At 42.8% G+C, this 18,743-nt stretch overlaps 1 protein-coding gene across 2 annotated transcripts in view; it reads right to left on the bottom strand.

Annotated features, from left to right (window-relative positions):
• Positions 1 to 18,743, bottom strand: part of LOC123761968 (uncharacterized) — a 40,097-nt gene that overhangs the window by 10,909 nt on the left and 10,445 nt on the right. The window lies entirely within an intron of this gene.

Genomic DNA, 18,743 nt, shown 5'->3' on the forward strand with positions numbered 1-18,743 from the left:
AAAAAATAGAAATCTTTATAGCATAGAATGTCTGTCTCTCTCTTTGTTGGTCGGGGGCCAGACGCCTAGCGTTAGCGTCACTCACCTTTCCAAAATAAATCATGTAGGGGAAAGGGAGTGTTACTGGCCAGTCAGTGTCGACTCAAGTGAAATGATTTAAGAAATATCGGCCTTTATAGCAACGCCTCCCATGTGATTTTCATGAAGTCACGTCTTAAATATTTGTTTCCCCATAGTTAGTTGTTCAGCAGATCAAATGCTTCGTAAAAAATACATTTTCTGGGAGAGAGGGAGAGGAAAAGAAGAAAACGAGGGGGGTGTGAAGAGGGGTGGAAGAGAAGGGGGAAAGAGGGGACAGTACCTGGGGCATAGCCACAGTACCCCGTTCTAGTGTTATGTCACTGGGATAACCTGGATTGGAATTTGAAAATAAATTTTCTTCGTCATGATTTTAAAGTTTTAATATTAAAAAAAAAACGTTTACGGAGGAAAGAGGAGAATGGTCTGGTTGGGGTGTTTGACTGACAGTTGCTGTGTAATATTCGCCTAGTGCGTCTTTGTTTTACTCATGAGAGTTTATAATCTTGATAATCATTATAATCTTGAGAGTTATAAGCACTTCAGGGGTGATTTGTGTCAATTATAAATAACCTAATCACTGCACAGTGTAAAGGGTCTCGAATATTCTTTGTATGGATACCATCACATATGAATATAACCCATCATAATGAGACAGACATTGTAGCCAAATTAGCGTGTAACAAAGATGAAGTTGAATTAGATCTAGGTATCCCCATCTCTGCTCTCAAAACTATATTGTTCCAAACATTCAGGTGTGATAGGAAAGAACTTACTGACTCCTAACGACCTGAAAGCACCAGTATAAAAAGCTATGATTTATTCAGATCTGAAACCTATATCTATGGGCAGCACAAAACGTGGACCAGACTGTGCGACACAGTGGTTGCCAGGATCAGGTTGGGTTACCGTTACCTTTGGCAGGTGGCTGCAGGTGACGGATCTCCCAATCCTGAGCACTCCAGGTGCAAACTCTGTGAGCAGGAACTGCGGCATGATCTCCCACACTACATCACCGAATGTCCAGTTATTAGACCTTTCAGACCCGTTGGCATCAGGTACCTGGAGCTTTGCAATTACTTTATTCACTCTCGTGTTCTTGAAGATATCCTCATAGTGCACCCAAAATTTGCCAGTGCAGGCTACTAAACATCTGGCCCTGTATGACTAACCATCCTGTGAGATGGGGGCTTTTATTACCACTGCTGCCTTATTCACTCTTGTGTAGATGATATCCTCATAATGCACCCAGAGTCTGCCAGTGCAGAATACGTATCACATGCCTCTGAATGACTAACCATCCTGTGTGATGGGTGATTTTTTAGCATCACGTAGCTAGCTTTTTGACACACTGTACTCCCTTTCATATAGTCTAGGGCAGCTGCACACATGCAGATGTACCTAATGTGTTAATAATAAAAAAAACTGTGTGAATCTGTACTGATTCACATAGCCTTAATAGGCAGGGAGTAAAGACTCAAATCACGGGCCTATTCTGTGGATTTTTACCTACGTGAGCGTAGTGCTTCCTGTAGTGATTCTTGTGACTCCTGCTGTGAGTCCTGAAGTAATTACTGGAGTGATTTATGTGGGGATTTCTGTAGGAGATTTCTGTAGGAGACTCTTCGTAGTCTTTTCTGTGGAGATTACAACGGTGATTTATGTGGAGGTTTCTGTGGGTGACACTTCGTAGTGATTTCTGTTGCGTCTCAATAGTAAATCCTGTTGAAATTTGTGTAGTAATTCTTGTAGTGACTTCCGTAGTAATTTTTATAGAGAATCTTATTGGAGCTGGGCTAGAGGCTGGAGTTCTGTGCTCGTCTAGAGTATTTGACAAAATATTACACTTCCCGGGTGTTTTAGGCCCCACAGGCAGTGCTAGAGCGTCAGTGTGGGAGGCAGAGTTGTGGAGTTATGGTGTCGTAAGAACATGTTTGTTGAACAGACGAAATTACTGTTATTGGGCTTCCGATTTCTGAGTTCTCTCAGAAATCTCCTCTCTCTCTCTCTCTCTCTCTCTCTCTCTCTCTCTCTCTCTCTCTCTCTCTCTCTCTCTCTCTCTCTCTCTCTCTCTCTCTCTCTCTCTCTCTCATTTCTCTCAATACGTTTCTTTTCTTAATGGACTTTCTTCAACTTTTATGATACCTTGAGAATCATATTTTCCGAATGTCATACGTCTTGGAAACTTTGTGTTCACTCCAACGCTAGGAATGACAGAGGTTGTGTTTCCACACACACGACACTAACTGGATGGGTGAGACCAGCTGGAAGTTGACAGAGAAAAAATACTCTAGATAGACATACCAAACATATCTAATGAGGCACATATTAACCAATTAACATCAGTGGCATATGCAAAAAATGGCCGAAATGATAACTGCCTTCAGAAATTGTAACAAGGAATCATTCAGGACTATACACAAAGAAAAGGTTCTGAAAACGTTCTGAAAAAGTTCAGAGGTACGCCACTAGACTAGTCCCAGAACTAAGAGGCATGAGTTACGAGGAAAGGCTGTGTGAGATGCACCTCACGACACTGGAAGACAGAAGAGTAAGGGGAGATATGATCACAACTTACAAAATTCTCAGAGGAATTGACAGGGGTAGATAAGGATAATCTCTTTAACACGGGTGATACGCGAACACGGGGACACAGGAGAAGACTGAGTACCCAAATGAGTCACAGGGACGTTAGAAATAACTTTGTCAGTGTCAGAGTAGTTAACAGGTGGAATGCATTAGGCAGTGATGTGGTGGAAGCTGACTCCATACACAGTTTCATATGTAGATATGATAGAGCCCAGTAGGCTCAGGAATCTGTACATCAGTTGATTGCCGGTTGAGAGGCGGGACCAAAGAGCCAGAGCTCAACCCCTGCAAGCACAATTTGTTGAGTACAACTAGGCGAATACAACATATAATTTCTGGAATACAGAGCACTATGAGGACAATCTCTCGCCAATCCAAATTACGATTTATAAGTTAGTCCCGAGAGATGACTCTAAGACCAATAGGAGAGTTGAGAAACTGACGTCAAGATGAAAGATGCTGAATCTCACATCACTGGAAGAGAGAATATTCAGAGAATACGTGATCACTGGTCAAGAATATAGGAAAAACTAGTGTGGGGAAAATAGTCAGAATAGACAAGGACAAGATATTATACCATGGACGACCAGGAGGAAACTATAATGTGCTCGACGGAGTTGGGAAAGTATTTCTGCTGTTGAGAGTTTGTTAATAAAACGGATTGAACTAATACAGGGAGGTGCTGGAAGGCAGGTATACACAGAGTCAAATGTAGATTTAGCATGACCTTAGGATGTGTGTATACACCACCTGGTGATAGGAGTGGGCTCAAACCCGCGAGTACAGTGTATGCGTACAGTGCTACGCATACATCTACGTACCTGCAAACACACACACACACACACACACACACACACACACACACACACACACACACACACACACACACACACACACACACACACACACACACACAAGGCACTGAAGAACAAGAGGCACTGAACTACAGGTCAGTGTCCTTAACTTGTATACCATGGTAGGTGATGGAGAAGATTGTGAGAAAAAACCTAGTAACACATCTGGAGAGAAGAGACTTCGTGACAACCCATCAACATGGGTTCAGGGAGGGTAAATCTTGCCTTACAGGCTTGATAGAATTCTATGATCAGGTGACAGAGATTAAGCAAGAAAGAGAAGGATGGGCGGACTGCATTTTTTTGGACTGTCGGAAAGCTTTTGACACAGTACCCCATAAAAGGTTGATGCATAAGCTGGAGAAACAGGTAGAGTAACTGGTAGGGCGCTCCAGTGGATAAGGGAGTACCTAAGCAATAGGAAGCAGAGAGTTATAGTGAGGGGTGAGACCTCAGAATGGCGTGAAGTCACCAGTGGAGTCCCACAGGGCTCTGTGCTTGGACCTATCCTGTTTCTGATATACGTAAATGATCTCCCAGAGGGTATAGACTCATTCCTCTCAATGTTTGCTGACGACGCCAAAATTATGAGAAAGATTAAGACAGAGGAGGACAGCTTGAGGCTTCAAGAAGACCTGGACAAGCTGCAGGAATGGCCGAACAAATGGATGTTAGAGTTTAACCCAAGCAAATGTAATGTAATGAAGATAGGGGTAGGAAGCAGGAGACCAGATACAAGGTATCACTTGGGAGATGAAATACTTCAAGAGTCAGAAAGAGAGAAAGACCTGGGGGTTGATATCACGCCAGACCTGTCCCCTGAAGCTCATATCAAGAGGATAACATCAGCAGCATATGCCAGGTTGGCTAACATAAGAACGGCCTTTAGAAACTTGTGTAAGGAATCTTTCAGAACATTATATACCACATATATCAGACCAATCCTGGAGTATGCGGCTCCAGCATGGAGTCCATATCTAGTCAAGCATAAGACTAAACTGGAAAAGGTTCAAAGGTTTGCCACCAGACTAGTACCCGAGCTGAGAGATATGAGCAACGAGGAGAGACTACGGGAATTGAACCTCACTTCGTTGGAAGACAGAAGAGTTAGGGGGGACATGATCACCACATTCAAGATTCTCAAGGGAATCGACAGGGTTGATAAAGACAGGCTATTTAACACAAGGGGCACACGCACTAGGGGACACAGGTGGAAACTGAGTGCCCAAATGAGCCACAGAGATATTAGAAAGAACTTTTTTTAGTGTCAGAGTGGTTGACAAATGGAATGCATTAGGAAGCAATGTGGTGGAGGCTGACTCCATACACAGTTTCAAGTGTAGATATGATAAAGCCCAATAGGCTCAGGAACCTGTACACCTGTTGATTGACGGTTGAGAGGCGGGACCAAAGAGCCAGAGCTCAACCCCCGCAAGCACAACTAGGTGAGTACACACACACACACACATATATATAAATATATATATTTTATATATATATATATATATATATATATATATATATATATATATATATATATATATATTATATATATAAAATATATATAAAATATACAAAAATGCATGCATATTTAAATACATATATACATGCATACATGAGGAGCAGCTGCAGCAGACACACAAGGACACATAAGGAGCAGCACACACAGGAGCAAGGGTCTGAAGCAGGGAGAGAATATTGACTGTCACCTGATACAGCACAAGCCCCAGACACCCACGACTCTGGTGTATCAAGCCAGTATCCCGACCCCTGTATCCCCTGTATCACAGCCCTCCCTCCCTTTCCCTCTACCCTCCGTCCCTTTTCCCCTGCCCTCCATTCCTTTCCCCCTGCCCTCCCTTTCTTTCCCCCTGCCCTCCCTTTCTTTCCCCCTGCCATCTCTTCCTTCCTCCTGCCATCATTCTTTGCACACTCCATCGTCCCTGTCCTTCCTCGTTTTTTTCCATGAGGAAAATGGGTGTGATGGTGGTGGTAGCCGGAGCAACAAGAGAATAAGAGGCAAAAGAGAGAGAGAGAGAGAGAGAGTCTGAACATTATTTTCCTGTCATAATAACGTATTTCCTATTCGTTGTTGAATCAAGATTTCCAGTAAGTTTTCCCTTTATCTCCTACACTTTTGGTCTTTCGCCTGTCTGAAACCCTCACACACACGAGTCAGGGCACCGTGTCTGGCCAGGAACTGGTCTCGTGCTTCGTACTTACCTTCGTTCTTCCTCATATTTTATTTGAACTTCGTGAGGTGCTGATTTCATACCAGCGCTTCGTATTCTAGAACGGGTCTGACGTAGGTTGTGCCCATTTTCTTGACACGTTAATCAAGTTTAAATATCGTTCTTCTGGTTTGTTTGATTCCCCCCATGTACTGCCCATGTTTTCATGGTTTATGTGTTTCTGGTGATAATACTGAAACTATATACATTTCCAAGTCTTTTTGTCCAATATCACCTTCACCGCTGCTCTTCTAATTAAGCATACCTGTTGCTTGTCACTGTCGCTATCACTGTTATTTCCTCCACATTTCTTGCAGCTGTAGCACACAGGATTCACGAAGCCTCAGGTCGTGCCATGCCTGACTCCGGAGCACTCCTGGGAAGATCAAATCCTATTTCGTTCGTCAATAGGTTTTTCCTATTTCCTGTTTCTTTTTCCCAGCACCGATCTTGGTATTTCCACGTTGTATTTGTAATTTTGTCTGCGCTAGTGTATAGAGGTTGAGTTGTTGTGGGGGGAGGTGGGGGGGGGTGTTTATACCTGGGTGGTTGTTATAGAGGCTCTGTGGCTTCTTTCTCACTGGCGAGAGGATTCGTCTCTTGTTAAAACGTGAGGGGGAGACCTCATAGCCTGCCTCACTGAGTGCCTCATAGCTCGTCTCACCCAGCGCCTCACCGCCTGCCTCACCCAGCGCCTCACCAAACGTCTCACTTCTCTCCAGTGGGTTCCTTTTAACACTGTGCCATTCGTCTCTGCCACAGATGAAATTATCTCATTCGTCTCCCGTCGTAGTTGATACTCGTTCTTCTCCCGTTTGCTGCGTTCAATACTCCGTTCAGTGTTTCCAGTCGTCGTACGGTCTGTTTGTGTTTCTTCGTTTAAAATGTGTTTCGTTTCTGTTGCTGGAACAGTGTTTACCCCCCTCCCCCCCACACCCCGTGTAACAGAAGGGGTGGTCGTCCCAGGCTATTATTAATATTATTATTTCTTTACACGTTACATTAGTTAATATGATTATTACAAGTTAATATGATTATTACAAGTTAATATGATTATTACAAGTTAATATGATTATTACAAGGGCAGTACACCTTTTTCCTCCAAGTTTCCTGTAGCAGTGCTTATCTACTTGCAGTAGTGCTTATCTACTTGCAATAGTGCTTATCTACTTGTAGATCTTGTAGTAGATCTACTTAATCTATTTAATCTACTACAATAGATCATTTCTGTCTGATCTATTCGCAGTGACAGTATTGATGGTCAAACTTTTAAATAAAAATTATATATAACAATATAAATAACAATAATGCCATTAGTAGTAGTAGAAAAAAAATTATTTCTAAATATCAACATCGGTAAAATATATTTGCTTCAGGTTTAGAATGCAAGAGTTTTAGGAGTTTTCTTGGCATTTTTTTTTTTTTACAGTTGAAGTCTTTCTAGTTAAGCAGCGTCTTCAAATCCCCCAGATGGTCTTTACAGGAGTTTCTCACAGAAGCTCGTCTCTGATTGGCCATTCTTTCGCCAACTGGCCGCTAATTCCTTGCCTCCGTCCAGAGACATTCACATTCCTCGATCTTAACATTTTCGAGGAAGATTGCGAACATTCCCTCAGTACTTCCTTAGTATATGTTTCAAAATAATAATGTAATGGGCGATATATATATATATATATATATATATATATATATATATATATATATATATATATATATATATATATATATATATATATATATATATACTGCTGACTATGATGGGAATATATCTCTCTCCAACACTTCTACAAATCAACGATAGACCTATTGCCTAGTATGTGTGTGTGTGTGTGTGTGTGTATGTGTGTGTGTGTGTGTGTATGTGTGTGTGTGTGTGTGTGTGTGTGTGTGTGTGTGTGTGTGTGTGTGTGTGTGTGTGTGTGTGTGTGTGTGCTAGTATACACGTGCTTCCTGGTCTGTTTTAATCAGGAAAGTGAGGCTTCAGTTTGAACCCGTGAATGTAATCACACAGATGGATGAACACTTGCTGCTTCAGTGAGTTGCAGAGATGACCTAAAACAAGTTCATTACAACAGCCCGACACTCTGAATAGGGTCAAGGGTTGAAATCATGATCAGTGCCAAAGAGAAGGAACGTCAGTGTTGTTGCCGCATGTTGAAATACACCTGACAGGAAAATAGGAGTTAGTCACATGTTTGTACACATCTGTCGTGAGACACGAAGACCATTACGTATAAGACCCGGAAAAATACAGCAACATTTCATACAAGTAATTAAGAATGTTACAAAATCTCATTCAACAGCGTCTTAAGAAATAATGAGGCATTTTTAAATTATTATACTTTCATACTTCTTTTAAACTGGGGAAAAAAATTGAAACAACTATTACGAATTAACCACAGCTTTTTTTTGCCGATCATTGACTCAAATAACACAAACAAAAGACTTGATAACAAGATCCAAACTTGAAATATTAAAATATCCTGGAAAAATAGTCAGCTATGTGTAGTTTTATTCGGCTGCTCGTTAGCGGTAAAAGCGCTTGGCTGTTCATCTTCCTTGGTCGACTGCTCAAGCGGAAGCACATTAATTTTCCACACGAGGGGACGTCCAGTGGAGGTTTGGCCTCTTTTACCCGGTTCCTGTTGGCGTGTGTCGCCTGGTGACCCTGCTGGGGTGTGTGTGTGCCGCTTCTCACCCACTACGAACACAACCTCTTGGCTCTCCAGTGACCATGACCACTACCCAAACACCATCACCATCAAGGCCTCCACCAACATTGCCTTCATAAAAAGCTCCACCAACACAACCCCTACGACAGTCAGAATTCCAGCCTCCAGCCAGGAACTCTGTCCTCGCCAGCTGCCGGGGCTGAACTAATAGCCCAAGGGTCCATGAGCCCCGCTTCCACCATATATATATATATATATATATATATATATATATATATATATATATATATATATATATATATATATATATATATATATATATATATATATAATATATATATATATGTGTCGTACCTAGTAGCCATAACGCACTTATCGGCCTGTTATGCATGACTAATTTGCCTAATATGCCGAGTGATTTTCTTTATTTTAAAAAAGTTGTTTCCAATTGGCTTATTTGAAATATTATTATTATATTATATTAAGAACCTAAATTATCGACTTAGTTATGTTAGTTTAGATAAGGTTAGGTTAGGTAGGGTAGGTTAGGTTAGGTTAGGTTAGGTTAGGTTAGGTAGGTTAGGTTAGGTTCGCTCATATATCTACTTTAGTTTTATCTCAAATTAAAAGAACTTTACTCATACATAATGAAATGGATGATAGCTTTATCATTTCATATGAAAAAAAATTGAAAAATATATAAATTCGTGAAAACTTGGCTTATTAGGCAAATCGATCTTTACATAGTAGGCTGAGTACTTCTCACATATATATAACTATATGTATGCATATAGTCCTAGGGACCATTCAGGCTTGTTCGTATATATATATATATATATATATAATATATATATATATATTTAAATTATATTTTATATATAATGTACTCTGAGTACTCTTTATTTTCTTCTCCGAGGCTATGGTCCCTACACTTGCACCAGAGGTGGTACCCCTTCTAGGTAAAATTATATATATATATATATATATATATATATATATATATATATATATATATATATATATATATATATATATATATATATATATTCATATAATATATATATATATATATATATATATATATATATATATATATATATATATTTTCATATAATATATATATATATAATTGCCTGTATATATTCTTTTTCTTAAGTTAAGCAACGCAATGCTTAATCGTCGATTCGTCCGTGTTTTTGAGGGGATAAATATTTATATAATAGTCGATTCGTCCAGTGGTGCGCGTAAGGTGGTGGAGGTGGGGTCCCCTCGAGTGTTTCAAGCGCGGGTTAGACATGTATATGAGGGAGATTGGGTGGTTATAAATAGGAGCTGCATCGTATGGGCCAATAGGCCTTCTGCAGTTACCTTTATTTTTATGTTAGGTGTGGGGGGGGGGGAGATGGGGAGGTCTCCTGGTGGGTGTCGATCGGGGGTTTTACGTTCTACGGACGAACGTAGAACCGCCATCATCATAACCTCATCACGCCAACACCAATATAATCATCATGCCAATCATTCATACACACATCGAGCATTAAATCATAGTCACATCGAGCGTGCAATTACGTTCCACAGTTAAAACCTCGACCAAAATAATCACCGCGGCCTGATGACCCACTTTCACATGTTCGTTTTTAATATTTTCACCCGAAATTCGGCACAATATCCACGGAGCTTCGGCATTACTGGGAAAAATAAATATTACCTGTAAAATAATGTATATATATTTTTAGTTACGTTAATATATATATTTTGTATAGTAAAGCTGTTATAACGAAAGGTTATTACATTAGATCTATGGCATGGTGTTATCTGGGGTTATTATGTGAGGATTATACCTGTTATTTTTTATTATAGGATTACATTATATTACAACATGGGATTTCAGGGGTGCCTAGTGGCTCCTGGAGACGTTATTGTGGGTCTTGGGATAGTTTAAGCTTTCTTCTTCACTCGTCTGATTAAAGCTTTTTGTTTACCTGGAAACATTCAGTTTATTTAATTAACTTTGTTTTGTGGAAACGTTGACTTATGTTTCGACAAGTGGTCTCTCTTAAGCGGGGTGTACACTACGGACGGAATGATTATATATATATATTGGTAGCAGTCTTTCTTGTAAACATAAGTTGTTAAATATGACCGAAAAGGTAAGATTAATAATTCTAAAACTAATTTTCTTAATATTTCTTATGTTTCCTTTCACTGTCGATGGTAATTGAAATATCATTTCTCCAAAATTCATTTATATTCTTGATCTGACGCCTAGAAGCCTTTCGTATGGGCTTCATACATTCTCAAAGATTTGTTTTCACTTAACACTGCACTTATAATACATTTGATACACTGTGTATAATATATTTAACCTACATCTTGCTTTTATACGTGTTGGGTGAGATGACACAAGTTTTGGGTGAAGTGGGTACATAAGAATGAAAGTAACTGCAGAAGCCCTATTAGCCCATACGAGGTCTTGAAGTGGGTAGAATGTAGTTATGCGTTAATTAGCTGTTGATTGCTGGTGTTGACTTTTTGATGTGTAGTGCCTCCCTGATGTCGAGCCGCCTACTATCGTTGTATCTATCGATGATTTCTGTGTTGTTTTTTTAAGATTTCTCTGGTGATGGTCTGGTTGTGGGAAGAGATTATATGTTCCTTGATGGAGCCCTGTTGTTTATGCATCCTAATCGCCTGGAAAGAGACGTTGTTGTCTTGCCTATATATATTGAGCTCTTTGGGGCTTACAGTCCACAAGTGGGCATTTGAAGGCATAGACGACGTTGGTTTCCTTCAAGGCGTTCTGTTTGGTGTCTGGAGAGTTTTTCATGAGTAGGTTGGCCGTTTTTTTTTTTATAGTAAATTGTTAATTGTATTTTCTGATTTTTGTCTGTAGGGATAACGTTCCTATTAACTATATTTTTCAAAACCCTGTCCTCGGTTTTATGAGCCGTCAAAAAGAAGTTCTGTAAAATAGCCTAATAAGGGGGTACACCTCTCCAACCTCATCCTTTGCTCTCCTGACTCTGGGATCAGGGAAGGAGAGCACACAAGACCGAAAGCCCCCTTGGAACCTTGGAAGCTTGGAACCTTGGAACCTTGGAACCTTGGAAGCTTTGAACCTTGGAAGCTTTGAACCTTGGAACCTTGGAACCTTGGAACCTTGGAAGCTTGGAACCTTGGAAGCTTTGAACCTTGGAAGCTTTGAACCTTGGAACGTTGGAAGCTTGGAACTTTCTTCGGGACAAATTATCTTGACGGACACTTAAGACAAGGCTTCAGCTGCCTAGCGCTGGTGCTGGCAATATGCTACCGTGGTTTGCCATCTTATTCTCGCGATTTCTTGACTCTTTCTTTATATATTGTGTCTCTGTCTTTGTCTCTTTGTCTCTCTCTCTCTCTCTTTGTCTCTTTGTCCCTCTCTCTCTCTCTCTCTCTCTCTCTCTCTCTCTCTCTCTCTCTCTCTCTCTCTCTCTCTCTCTCTCTCTCTCTCTCTCTCTCTCTCTCCCTCTCTCTCTGTTTCTCTCTTGCTCTATTGTGTTACTTCCACCTTGCTCCGCTGTACTATCTCTTAATAATCTCTGTTGCTTCAAACGCCCGCGCTTTTGCTGCAGCATTCGTGAAGAATTGAATTACTTTCCCATTGAAGTGCGGTTTGTCTCGTCCCCGTTTTGGTATCCACATTGGAGTCCTTTTGTGGACGATCCCTTTGTTGGACTTCCATTTGGAGTCCTGCTGAGGTCTATCCAACTCGAGGGACGAGAGAGTACCTGACAGACAGGAACTGGCCCACAACAGTAATTCATAGGAAAAGCCCGTAACTGGAACTAGGATCTACAGGACTCTAAAGGGGAAGCCCAAGACAGTGACTGGTCACAAAGGGACGTCAAGAGGGTGCACAAGACAGTGACTAACACACCAAGACTCCAAATAGGAGTCGAACGGGGAGCCATAGACAGGGACTCGTCAGAGCAGGACTATTACGCCTTAAATATGTGAATGACCTTCTCGAAGGGATAAAAGATGTTCTTTGACGGCTTGTAGATGATGCGAAACTAATGAAATGAATAGTAACCAAGATTGCACGACACTACAAGAAAACTTAAGCCAGAAGCTTGAGCTAATAAATGGCTACTAGAGTTCAATCCTAACAAGTGTACAGTAATGAAGTTGAGGAATGGAGATAAGAGGAGAGATTGACAAGCACAAGATCATTATCCTGACCCCGCTTTCCCTGGATAATCTCACCGTTTCTCTTTTGTTTTCTTTTGAGTAAACTGTCACCAGCTGGCGGGGTAAGGTGCCAACTGGCAGGCGAGGCACCAGCTGGTGTGAGGGTCGGTGGTGGTGGGGGGGGAGGACCCAGGCTGTTAATGACCTATTACGGACGTATGCAATGTAAATTAGGATTTAATTAAGGGTGATGACGCTTGTCGAGACCACCGGTGTGTGTGTGTGCGTGTGTGCGTGTGTGTGTGTGTGTGTGTGTGTGTGTGTGTGTGTGTGTGTGTGTGCGTGTGTGTGTGCTATCGTCCACTCCACTCACTGTCCACCCATCTCGCCGCCCTATCTGGACAGGTGCTATCTTGGTTATCCACAGCCAGACTTTCTCTGTCCTCGGCTATTCCATTTCTAGCCAGGGCTATGGTTCATTTTATATATATATATATATATATATATATATATATATATATATATATATATATATATATATATATATATATATGTGTGTGTGTGTGTTGATATCGTCACACCCGCACTGATAATCGTCGTATCTACAGTGATATCTTCTGCCACCTTATTTCCAGCTAACACACATCATCTTCCAAAACCTGCCCGTCCACCAGGAGATGTTGCCAAGACAGCCCAGAGAGAGGGACAGGAGCCACGCAGCCTCCACCACGGGGGTCAGGAGTCCTTGAGACTGATAAACTCTAGAGAAATGGTGTATTTTCCCTCGCTTCTCCCTCCACCTGTCCATTAAGGGGAAATCCATGACACCGTCGCTCTCTGGGGGACTATCGATTTCTGACACTGTCGCTGGCGAACGGTCTCCCTGTCGACTATTATTGCTGTCACTTCTAACAGCTTACACCGAGTAATGTTTGACAGCTGGGTGTGACACCGGTGAACGCCAGGGAGCTGGGTGTGACACCGGTGAACGACAGGGAGCTGGGTGTGACACCGGTGAACGCCAGGGAGCTGGGTGTGACACCGGTGAACGCCAGGGAGCTGGGTGTGACACCGGTGAACGCCAGAAAGCTATATTTTAGTTTATTTAACAGTTAAAGAACCCTTAAACTCTCTCTCTCTTCCTTCCTCTCGGCCTCTCTCCCTGGCTCAGTCTATCCAAAATCTACCATTTTAAGTTCCATGAACAAGTCTCTCTCTTGTGGACAGTCTCTAATGTCTGCGAATTTAACCTTGAATAAAAAGTTTAAGCTCCGTGCAACCTATAATTTCTGTGTGAACATTAGTACGGTGACGTGAGACCCCAGGTGGACAGTCTCGCCAGTGACTGGTGTGATCAACCTGGCTATTGTGGGGTGGAAGGGCTTGAAATAGTAGTAAATATGTCATAGTGGGTTGAATTAAGTTTCCTGGACAAAGAGTTTTTTTTTATCGTGGGTCATTTATCGTTGGCAGATAAGGGTGAAATTGTTTTTTCTCTCCCTTCCTCTATCCATCCCGCCTTCCCTCCCTCTCTCTCTCTCGCTCTCCCTCTCTCTCTCACCTTCCCTCCCTCCCTTCCTCCCTCCCTCAGCTGTGGTATTCCGCAGGATTCTGGTATGGCGTTCACTCTGTGTTATTACAATGTTCATCACAGCCCCCCCCCCCCTGCTATGCTGATCAACCCTGTGAACCCACTCTTTTTCGCTCTCGGCTCTTTCTTTTCGCTCTTGGCTTTCGCTGAATCTCCTTTTCCTGCTTAATTTTTTATAACCTTGACCTAAGTTCTCTCTCTCTCTCACTGCACCTCTTTGAACTTAGTCGAAATCTATTACGTTATAACTTATTATCTCATTTAACCTTTCAGAATCTTATTTTGAATCTCAGTCGTCTAACAGGACCTCCAAGCTCTTATTTCTAAGGAAGCCGTCTTTCCACTAAGAGTTTTTGATGCGTTAAATACGAGAACGGTTCGTTGGTTTGGTTCTCTCGGGGAGAAGGTTGGTGGGCAAGAGTTGCTAGAACCACGACCCCACCGGTGGTGTTCTCTGCCAGTGTTGGTATATGGCTTCTGTTGACCTCTTGTGTGGTGTGTGGTCATGTTATGGTGGAGTAGGCTCTCTACTGACCTGCCTCTGTTGGGTTATTGTGTTTATCTCTGTATCTGTCTCTCTCTCTCTCTCTCTCTCTCTCTCTCTCTCTCTCTCTCTCTCTCTCTCTCTGTCTCTGTCTCTGTCTCTCTCTCTCTCTCTCTCTCTCTCTGTCTCTCTCTCTCTCTCTCTCTCTCTCTCTCTCTCTCTCTCTCTCTCTCTCTCTCTCTCTGTCTCTGTCTCTCTCTCTCTCTCTCTCTCTCTCTGTCTCTATCTCTCTCTCTCTCTCTCTCTCTCTCTCATCACTCTTTGCGAGCTGTCATGTCATCGTTTAGAATTTTCTCAGGGTCGGGTGTCCAGTCTGGGGGCTGGAGGCTCCTGATATATTAAAGTTAAAGCGTGGAATTCAGGCGATATTACGTGTTCTTATGGTGGTTAAGATGGCGACAGAGAGAGGGGGTGGCGGCGGCGGCAGAGGGGGGGGAGGAGGCAAGGTGGTGGTGGTGGTGGCAGAGAGAGAAGTGGTAGGCGGGATTGTCTGTAGGTGGAAAAAGTAGGTGGTGGTGGTGGTGGTGGTGGTGGTGGTGGGGGTTCATTTTGGTGTTGGAATTTGGTTGTAACGCTGTTTTTACTAATGTCCATTTGGCCTTGTGTTGATGTACACTTTAGCCAATCATTTTTAGTGAAAATCCTCTGATGGTGGGGGTCGAGTTCTCCCCCCCCCCCTTCCCCTAATGGTGGGGGTCGAGTTCTCCCCCCCCCCTTCCCCTAATGGTGGGGGTCGAGTTCTCCCCCCCCCCTTCCCCTGATGGTGGGGGTCGAGTTCCCGTATAGTGGGGGGTCACAAGACTCTCTACTTCTCAACCTTTCCACGTGAAGAATTACGAAGAAAATGTCAACCATAAAAAATTATAAATGTTAAAACCTTCAACACATTAGAAGTAAAAACATAATCGGTACTGACATGTTGAGGTGTCAACATGAGATTGACAACATGAGTCAACCAATCCTACTGATTTAAAAACAAAGAGCAAATAAAAATAATCCTAAATATTCCTAGACATGGTATAGCACATATATGTACTATATTAGGCCTAAGATAGTGTGTATTAGGCCTAAGATTGCCAGAAAAGATTAGATCTAATATTTATGTTGCTAAGAAAAAAATAAAGTTTACGGTTTGTCTAAATTCAACAACACACAAGTCAAGTTTCTGCTGTCTCGCCACGACATATTGGTACTGTGGACCACATAGTACTGTGGACCACATGGTACTGAGGACCACATGGTACTGTGGACCACATAGTACTGTGGACCACATGGTACTGTGGACCACATAGTACTGTGGACCACATAGTACTGTGAACCACATGGTACTGTGGACCACATAGTACTGTGGACCACATGGTACTGTGGACCACATAGTACTGTGGACCACATAGTACTGTGGACCACATAGTACTGTGGACCACATAGTACTGTGGACCACATAGTACTGTGGACCACATAGTACTGTGGACCACATAGTACTGTGGACCACATAGTACTGTGGACCACATAGTACTGTGGACCACATAGTACTGTGGACCACATAGTACTGAGGACCACATAGTACTGTGGACCACATAGTACTGAGGACCACATAGTGCTGTGGACCACATAGTACTGTGGACCACATAGTACTGAGGACCACATAGTGCTGTGGACCACATAGTACTGTGGACCACATAGTACTGTGGACCACATAGTACTGTGGACCACATAGTACTGTGGACCACATAGTACTGTGGACCACATAGTACTGTGGACCACATAGTACTGAGGACCACATAGTACTGTGGACCACATAGTGCTGTGGACCACATAGTACTGTGGACCACATAGTGCTGTGGACCACATAGTACTGTGGACCACATAGTACTGTGGACCACATAGTACTGTGGACCACATAGTACTGTGGACCACATAGTACTGTGGACCACATAGTACTGTGGACCACATAGTACTGTGGACCACATAGTACTGTGGACCACATAGTACTGTGGACCACATAGTACTGTGGACCACATAGTACTGTGGACCACATAGTACTGTGGACCACATGGTACTGTGGACCACATGGTACTGTGGACCACATAGTACTGTGGACCACATAGTACTGTGGACCACATAGTACTGTGGACCACATAGTACTGTGGACCACATGGTACTGTGGACCACATAGTACTGTGGACCACATGGTACTGTGGACCACATGGTACTGTGGACCACATGGTACTGTGGACCACATAGTGCTGTGGACCACATAGTACTGTGGACCACAGTACATGGTACTGTGGACCACATAGTACTGTGGACCACATAGTACTGTGCATCTCATGGTTATTACAAGTACTTTCATTTGAGGAAAATGGGCGGTACAAATTAATGGTCCCGAGTTCAATTCTCGCGCAGGGCGGGACGTTGGAACATGTTATATTTCACCTGGTGCCTCTGTTCACCTAGTAGTTGATAGGCGCCTGCGGTGCTATGACCTTCAGTTTCGTGTTGTCTTCGCCAGGAACGACAGCTCTCCTCCCCCAACACTCCCCCCAACACTCCCCCCAACACTCCCCCAACACTCCCCCCATCACTCCAACCAACACTCCCCCCAACACTCCCCCCAACACTCCCCCCAACACTCCCCCCAACACTCCCCCCAACACTCCCCCCAACACTCCCCCCAACACTCCCCCCAACACCACCAGCTCTCCTCTCCAACACTGATAGTGACCCAGCTGGCGGAAAATTCAAAATAAATTACATTAATATAGGTTACTGATGGGGGAGAGTTTTGCTGGTGTAGCGGGTGGTGGTGCGAGCTATGAGTATATCTAGCATACTCAACCTTCAAGTAGTCGGCATTACTCGCATACTCTCAAACTACTCTCAATATACCTGGCATCATTTCTCATCTTCAATATGCATAGTATAATTTCAACTCATCTGTATATATATATATATATATATATATATATATATATATATATATATATATATATATATATATATATATATATATATATATATATATATATATGGGGGGAGAGAGAGAGAGAGAGAGAGAGAGAGAGAGAGAGAGAGAGAGAGAGAGAGAGAGAGAGAGAGAGAGAGAGAGAGAGAGAGAGAGAGAGAGAGAGAAAGCTCTAGGCAACGGGCTTCTGAAAGCGAAATAACATTTTCTGGCTGATTTCCGACTGGAATTCGTACCAGGTTTTAGATTACTTCAGCAGCCTCCCTCCCGCTTGCTGGTCGTCGGAAGAGGCAGTATGAACAGAGCAGAACGAAAGGAGGGAAGGAACGAGACACAGAAACTGTGGTAGATAGGGAGCAGACGAGAGGAGATGGGGGAAAGATATTAGTAGATCTGAGAGGACGGAAAATAGAAGCGTTGTTACTGCCTGATCTGCACAGATACACGAGAATAATCTTGGGAATAGACTCTTGTGCTGAAAGTCCACGGTAACATCCCGCCGCATTTCACTAAAACAAGGTCCGTTATCAGTTTCCGTCGTCAGGAACTCGGGTTACGTGTCCCACGTATTCCAAGGCTCTCGTCGTCCTCCCGGTGATGACTGGCCTTATTGCAGGAATATCAAAGAGGCAGGAGTGTGTTCTGGCGGAGGTTGATAGAGGTCTCCCAGCAAGAGATTGCTAGATTTCCCTACCCTTTACCAGGCGATGTGGCCTTGTTGTTGACATCCGCTTTCATCTATTATAGCGGATAAATTCCACTTTGATGTGTAGACCTGATGAATGGTGGGCTTTCATCGGGTAACTGGGGAGAGTTGGGCTGAGAGGGGGAGAGACATTCACTGAAATGGAATAGGTTACCTACAGTAGGTTGGACTGTTGCTTCTGGACCGTAGCCAGTAAGCTCAGAACAGACGTGAGAAGGTAGGAGGCAACAAGAGTCCTCATTGAAACGTATTTTATTATACTCATGTTAAAAGATAATGATGGAACATGAGAGAGAGAGAGAGAGAGAGAGAGAGAGAGAGAGAGAGAGAGAGAGAGAGAGAG

Source organism: Procambarus clarkii, chromosome 5 (genome assembly GCF_040958095.1).
Source record: "Procambarus clarkii isolate CNS0578487 chromosome 5, FALCON_Pclarkii_2.0, whole genome shotgun sequence".
In the NCBI taxonomy this organism is placed as follows: domain Eukaryota; kingdom Metazoa; phylum Arthropoda; class Malacostraca; order Decapoda; family Cambaridae; genus Procambarus; species Procambarus clarkii.